This window comes from Cricetulus griseus, chromosome X, assembly GCF_003668045.3.
Source record: "Cricetulus griseus strain 17A/GY chromosome X, alternate assembly CriGri-PICRH-1.0, whole genome shotgun sequence".
Taxonomy (NCBI): domain Eukaryota; kingdom Metazoa; phylum Chordata; class Mammalia; order Rodentia; family Cricetidae; genus Cricetulus; species Cricetulus griseus.
The window spans coordinates 5,285,188-5,292,703 of NC_048604.1; positions in this window are offsets into that span (position 1 = coordinate 5,285,188).

The following is a 7,516-nucleotide window of genomic DNA, read 5'->3' on the forward strand; positions in this document are numbered from 1 at the left end:
ACTCTGGGCCTGCATGACTTGGCCAGTCCTGGTAGGCTGCCTGACACCATTCAAAGCTAATCCTGGGCCCAACAAAAATGCTGGGACACAATCAACTTTAGTAGATAGCTGCTGTTCATAGCTCCTGGCTGCAGAAACATGTTCATTTGTCAGGGTAGGCTTCTAGAGCTAGGAGCTAGGAGAAAGAGCCAGGTGTCTGAGATTATAAAGGGTCTTTCTTGAGGGCAGAAGCAATGGAAGCTGGAATTCCTTGGCAGGAAGTACATGAGTTTGCTAGCTCCCGCTCCAGAGTCTTGGAGTTAGAAGTAGGCAGCCCAGGATGGCCAAGAAAGTGTAAGTTAAAGAGCTAGAGAATAAGAAGTTAGAGCCAACAGAGGCTATGTTTCAAGGGTCCAACTCTCCTGCCTAAGTTTGTGACTACTTAAGCATGCATGCCCATGTGAACACACACACACACACACACACACACACACACACACACACACACACACACACACCACTTCCTGATCTTATTCACCCAGTGACCAACAGCACCTCAAACCTAGCCTCTTCACTGGACATCAAGTCCACACAACATCTCTGGCCCCATGTCAGTTCCCCAGCTGTGTTCACCCCAGCTATACTATACAGATAGATCATCAACATGGCAGAATCAGACCCCAAATCGAGCTTATATCCACTGTTTCTCCCCACATCTCATGCCCTCTTTTCCAACCAAAGAGCAGAAAGACACTGAACCACCACTACTAGCTTCAAAAGGAATCTAAGCCCTTCCGAACCCTTGGTGCTTTCAAGCATGAGCACAAAGTCAGGTTGGAAAGTGTTTTTTTTTTTTTTTTTTTTGAATGGCATCACTGAACGGAAAGACAATCAGCTGGCTGGGAGAGGTTCCTGAAAACAGGGTTCTAAACAGCCAGGGGTTCCAACACTCCGTCAAAAACCCCAAAACAGAGGCTTTGGGCATAGAGCCAGACCAGGGAGGTTGTTTTTACTCCACAGAGTCAATTAGTAAATCCACCTGAGCTATAGGGAGGCCTAGAGATGTTTCCTGCAATCACCTCCAGGAAGAGTTGATGTAACAGCAGGCAGGTGGTGTCAGGCTGCCTCTGGGTGAGGAGGGATACGTGACACAGTGTACACACTGTTGTTAGGGAAGAGAAGCCCAGGTGAAAGTCTCCACAGGTAAATACATCTGCAGCCTTGAATGCAACCAAGCAACCTTCCCCGGTCCTCAGCAGCAGCCTGGCATCTGAGCCGTGCAGATGGTAAAGCCAAATGGAGGGACTTGGCCTTCATCTACTTGCTGGATGTTGCAAAGGGAAGGCAGAAATCAGCCTCTTGCACCAGCACATACTGAACCCTCCTAAGTGATGCCATCCTAAGGTGTGCTCAGAGGGCAATGGTTTGGGAGACAGCCCTGAGCGAAGGCTCAGAGAGAAAGGCCCCCATGGCTAGCTAGCTCAGTTCACTCTTTCCCATGCCCAGGTCAGGTCAGTCAGCAGACCCACAGGTAGCATACTGAAGCTCAAGGCAGTTCCCATTTCTGGGAGAAACCGGAGCTGGCCTGTCTTGAGCATGTCAGGGCCAGGACACAGCCTCCACTGGAGGAAGAGGGGAAACCTTGCACGGACAAACTGTTTTCTTTTAAGGTTACTTTTTTCTTCTGTGTGTGTGGGTCTACATTTGTGTGGGTACATGTCACAGGTGTGCTGGTACCTTTGGAGGCCAGAGAGAGTGGGTGCCGGCCTGAAGCTTCATGTGAATGTAGCTGTGAGCTGTTTGACGTGGCTCCTGAGGCCTGAACCCAGGTCCTCCGGAAGAGCAGGAGACACTCAACTGCTGGGCTGTCTCTTCAGCTCTAACTACATGCCTTCTTCTGAGTGGACAACATGCTTTCCCAAGCTACAGCCTTCTGTCCCCTGTGCTTCTTTCTTTCATGGAGCTGTCTAGAGCAGTGAGCACTCCCTAGAATTAGCTGCCAGGCCCCCAATTCTTACCTGCAAGAGGAGGCACACATCCAGGCCCAGCAATCTGCGTGTGCCTGGGCAAAGGCGTCCTGGAAGGTTCCACCTGCTGCTTGATATTTTGGGACTTCACTAGATTGCAATGCCTTTACAAGATCCTCTCACAGGAGTATTGGTAACCCCCAAATAGCTACCCCATTCAAAAGTCCCACCCCAACATGGATGGCAACTTCCCCAGAGCTTCAAAGATGGAGTGTCCCCTGTATTAACCTTCCAGCTCCTACACAGGCTGTAGTACCTCCTGAGACCACATGCAGCTGTGAAGGGTGACAAGAGGGAGTGTGACAAGAGACTGTAATCTGAGGTGAGCATTAGATGGCCCCAGCCCCCTCCTGTGCATGAATGCTGATAACCCCAGTCTCTGGAGAGTGTGGTTCAGACAAACAAACAGCTGCAGTAGTAGAGGTGCTACCAGCCATACTATGTCCAGGGGCCTGTATTCCACAGCAAACAGCCGTCTTCATTCCTGCCCTTCCCTGAGATGTTTTCAGGTTGGAAATTCAGAACACTTCCTGGATGGTTCAGAGCAAAGTGTGTGTGTGTGTGTGTGTGTGTGTGTGTGTGTGTGTGTGGTGACCAGAAAGCCCCCTTCATTCAGACAAAGTAGAGTGCAATGGCCACAGAGGGAGCCTGCTCCCTTAGTGATGGTGACATACTTCAAAAGATCTGATTAGGCATTTGCGCTGTAAATATTTGGTTTTGAGCTTATGTTTTACAAAATAAGGAAGTCTGTTGCCTTTCAGTGTTAATAGTTGAACATCAACACGTTGGCGCCCTCTGGTGGATACTTTTAGAATCTCTGCTTTAGTCCACTGTTAGCAGCAGCCCTGGGCTTGCCTGCTCCAAACAGCCAGCTAGCTACCTTCTGCCCAGCAGGAACTGAGCTGGATGAACCAATGAATGACATGAGGGAAAAGTCCGTGTTCAGAAAGGAGGAGGGGGGAAAGTGGGGAGATCTGTATAGGAGGGGAGTGAACGGAAGAACCACTGAGAAGGTGATGTGCAACGCCAGAAGCAAACAACGGAGTGTGTAGCCTTTTGCCTGAGCTGCTCATCTCACAAGCTGCTTGACACTGTGTGTGAACCAGAGCCATAGCTCTGCAAAAGTCAGGACAGCTGAGTAGCGCAGCACCTAGTCTGTCTCCTTGTGTGCCATGGGACTCCCCTTGTACCCTTAGGGAAGGAAGACAGAGTCTGTTTGTGATGCAATTCACTTTCATCCTCTAAAGCCAAGGGCAGCCTGAGCTGCCACAACCATGATGACTCAGGTCTGCATGTGTCCATCCACAGTTTCCAGACAGCAGGGGAGAAGAGTCCCATGGCTGCCTTGTGCATCTGGACACAGCCACTCCTGAGACCACTGTGTTGCATGCTTATCACACTTGGCAAGTGCCATGAATGTTCTATTCCAACTGGGGGCATAATTTCATGTGTTCACGGACTTCCCTCCTGCCCTTATTACTACAGATTTAGTGTCCTCACCATCTGAGGCTGAATACATTGCGGGCCATGCACTCTCAGGTCTGTTATTAGTATAATGCATCTTATTCCAGTAAGTCCTTCAAGCCTAGCAAACAATGCTAACAGAGTACAGCAGTGAGTGGAAGGAATAGAGCCTACCACAAAGAGCTCATCCAAGGAGCCCTGAACCCAAAGAAATAAAAGACTTGAATTCTCCCCTGAGAATTCATCATATGAGTAGACAAGAGGCTTTCCTAAGATACAGGTTTCTGACCAATATGCATCTTTCTTCACAGAGCTCCCTAGAGCAGTGAGTACCAGGTAGAATTAGCTGGAGGGCCCTCAGTTCTTGCCTGCAAGAGGAAGCACACCTCTAGGCCTAGCAATCTGCATGTGCCTGGGCAAAGGTATCCTGCAAGATTAGAATGAGTTTAATAATTAAAAATAAGGTGGAGAATATTCAAATAAAATACAACATGTCAACCCCTGCAGTCTACATGCACTCAAACAGGCAATCCATACAAAAAAAATGCAATACACACATCCTGACACAGTGCCAGTGTAGCAGACTGTTAATTACCCATGTGCTTTGTCTCCCGTTGCCCTTGAGACACAACAGTAGGTGAGGACACAGTTGTAGTCTAAGGGCAAGAGGACTTGTGACCATTATCTGCCTGGTATCTAGAATCCCAGCACTGACTTTTGTAGTAGATGAGCATAGCTCTGATGCATAAGTGCCTCGGATAGGCCCCAGAGCATCCTTGATAATATAGAAACATGTTAAGGCTGCTTAGTTTTCTTATGCCTCCAAGAAATGTGTGTGTGTGTTATTATAAGACAATGTAGTGTGGACCGCGCAGCTTGGACCCAGGTTAGGGTGAGGTAATTTCTTTGAAGGGCAGCATAAATGCCGTCTCTAAGAGCTGGCTAAGATTGTCCTGTGTGTGTTTTGTTTGTTTTGGAGTACCTGGGCCTTATACATGCTAGGCCAGTTGAACCCTGGACCTTATATCTGCTGGTTTGGTTCTCTACCACTGGCCTGCATTCCCTTCCCTTTAATATTCTTTTACTTGTTTTTTTTTTTTTTTTTTTGAGACAGGTTCTAGGTAAATTTCTCAAGATGCCTTGCACTTGCACTCCTCCTTCCTCAACCATTTGAGTAACTATTATCACAGGCCCATACCTCTAGGCCGAACTACCATCAATTGCCTTAACCTCCAATGGTTTTTAAAGTTGTATTTGTTTCCTACAGCTATTGTGTTAATGTACTTGTACTGAAAATTGTGTGACTTAGACAATTGTATCTCAAAGTTCTGGAGGAGAGAACTGTGAAGTCAAAATGTCAGCTGACTATGTGTGCAGTTTCTGAAACCTATGGTGGAAGGGACCACCCCTTGCATGCTCCTTGCTTCTTTTGTCCTTCAGTGTCTCTGACATTCCTTAGGTGCATCAATTCATTTTTCTTTCCTTACATGTACCCTCCCCTCTCTCTCTTGGTTCTCCCAGTGCTGGCTGTCCTGGAACTCTCTCTGGAGACCAGGCTGGCTTCGAACTCGGAGATTCACCTGCCTCTGCCTCCTGAGTGATGGAATTAAAGGCCTGTGCCACCAACGCCCAATACATATACATCTCTTTATGCATATTTGTTTTCAATTTCCCTTCCATATTTCTGTGTGTATGTATATATGTTTATTGTATGTTATATGCTTTTGTGTGGATATGCCTGCATGTGTTCATGTGCAACTCAGGGGTTAACATGTTGTATCTTATTAGAATGTTCTCGGCTTTATTTTTTGAGACAGGGTCTCAATGAACCGAAAGTCACCAACAGGCCTACAGTAATTGGCCAATGAATCCCACCAACTACCCAAGAGTAATTGCCCAATGAATCTTTGGAATTCTCCTGTACCTTCCTCCCCAGCCCTGGGCTTTTTGCATGGTTGTTGGGGCTGAATTCATGTCCACTTAATTTAGCTAACACTTTACTAACAGAGCTATCTCTTTAACTTTCTAATCTTCCCTATTTTATAAGGACACTAATCATACTAGAGCAGGTCCCACTCTATCTTTAAATTGATCTCTCAGGGAAGACCCTGTTTCCAATTAATGACATATTTTACAGTGTTGAGGGCTAGGACTTCAATGTGTCTTTTCAGGGTCAATAATTTAACACATAAGCAGGTTACAATTTGACATATAGTATAAAATGAAAGTCGTCCTTTTTACTTCTTTAAACCAGAGTATCATTTTCAATGTTTCTCACATCAGTTTTGAGACTCAATTTCTATCTAAATCCTATCTCTTTATCTATGCTGTTATATTGTGTTTCATCAACTTTAGACACTGCTGACTTCCTGTTGTGATAGATGAGATTATAGTTCATTTATCTCTTCCTCTTTCTATGTGTATATATTAAAACCTTGATTATGGAAAGTGGTCAAATATATATATATATATATATATATATATATATATATATATCAGTTCAACTGTTTCTGATATCCATTCTGTCAGGTCACCTTTCTTTCCACAAATATTTTTTTGCCTGTGCTATATTTTTTATTAATTGTTTTCATGTTTTTACATACTGACCCCAGTTTCCCTCCCTCCTCTCCTTCTTTCCTCTTTTCTATCTTCCCCGAATCCAGTATTCCTCCATCTCCATTCAGAAAGGGGCAGGTCCCCCAGGGGAGTCAATAAAGCATGGGGCATCAAGTTGAGGCAGGTCCAAGCTCCTCCCCTTGCATCAAGGTTGGGCAACCCAACTTGGGGATTGGGTTCCCAAATGCCAGTTAGAGTGTCAGGCAAGAGACAGGTCTTGATCCCACTGCTAGGATCCCCACAAACGGACCAAGCTACACAACTTTCATACACACAAGCAGAGGACCTCCCTATCTGTTGGTCCAGTGTCACTGAGCTCCCATGAGCCAAGTTCAGCTGTCTTTGTGGGTTCTCCTGTCATGACTTTGACACCTGACTTGTATAATCTTTTCTCTCTCTCTTTAACTGGACTCCTGGAGCTCCACCCAACACTTGCTATGGATCTCTGCATCTGCTTTCATCAGTTACTGGATGAAGGCTCTCTGATGACAATTAGGATAGTCACCAATCTAATTACAGGAGAAGGCCAATTCAAGCACCACAAATATTTCTTCTGATTGCACTCCATATCAAACATCCTGCACTTTTAACTTTAGTGTCAGTTTTCTGTTTCTCCTGCTTTTTTGAGAGAGAGTGAGAGAAAGGATGTGTGAAGTATATGTTATATGTTTGTGAGTGAACATGCATGTGTGCCTGTGCTTAGAGACCAGAGATAGTGGGTATCTGTCTCTATTACTCTCTGAATTGTTCCTTTGAGACAAAGTCTCTCACTGAACCTGGAGCTCCTGGTTTTTTCTTTCCCCTTTTTTCCCAGCTAGACTGGCATGCAGCAAGCCCCAGTGATGCTCCTGTCTCTGCCCTCTCAACTCTCCTCAGTGTAGAAGTTGCAGATGTGTTTGGGGGCCTTGTAAAGATTATACTGGGTTTTTGTATATGAAATCTGATACTTATGCTTGCAAACCAAATTCTGTTCATCACTGGGCCATCTCTCCAGCCTCCAGAGTCAGCTTTCTGATGAGGTTGATGCACAGCAAGAGATAATAAATATATGCATCAGAATTATTAATTTTAATTGAATGGGAGTCATTCACAAATTAACATTCTAGAAATGTGTTTAATATCTTTTGTATAAATTTTATATAGAAAGAATTGCTTGTTTTCATTAGATGTGTCTATTAAATCTCATCTGGGCACTGAGCTAATTCGGAGTTTTGACTTTTTTGTTTTAGAGTTATTTGTTTCATTTTATGAGTGCAGCTATTCTGCCTGCATGCATGTATGTGGACCACATGTGTGCCTGCTGCTGCAGAAGTCAGAAGAGGGTTTCAGATTCCCTGGAACTGGTGTTATGGATGGATGTGAGTCATCGTGTGGGTGCTGGGAATCTGCCCCAGGGCCTCTGGAAGAGCACCACGTACTCTTAACCACAG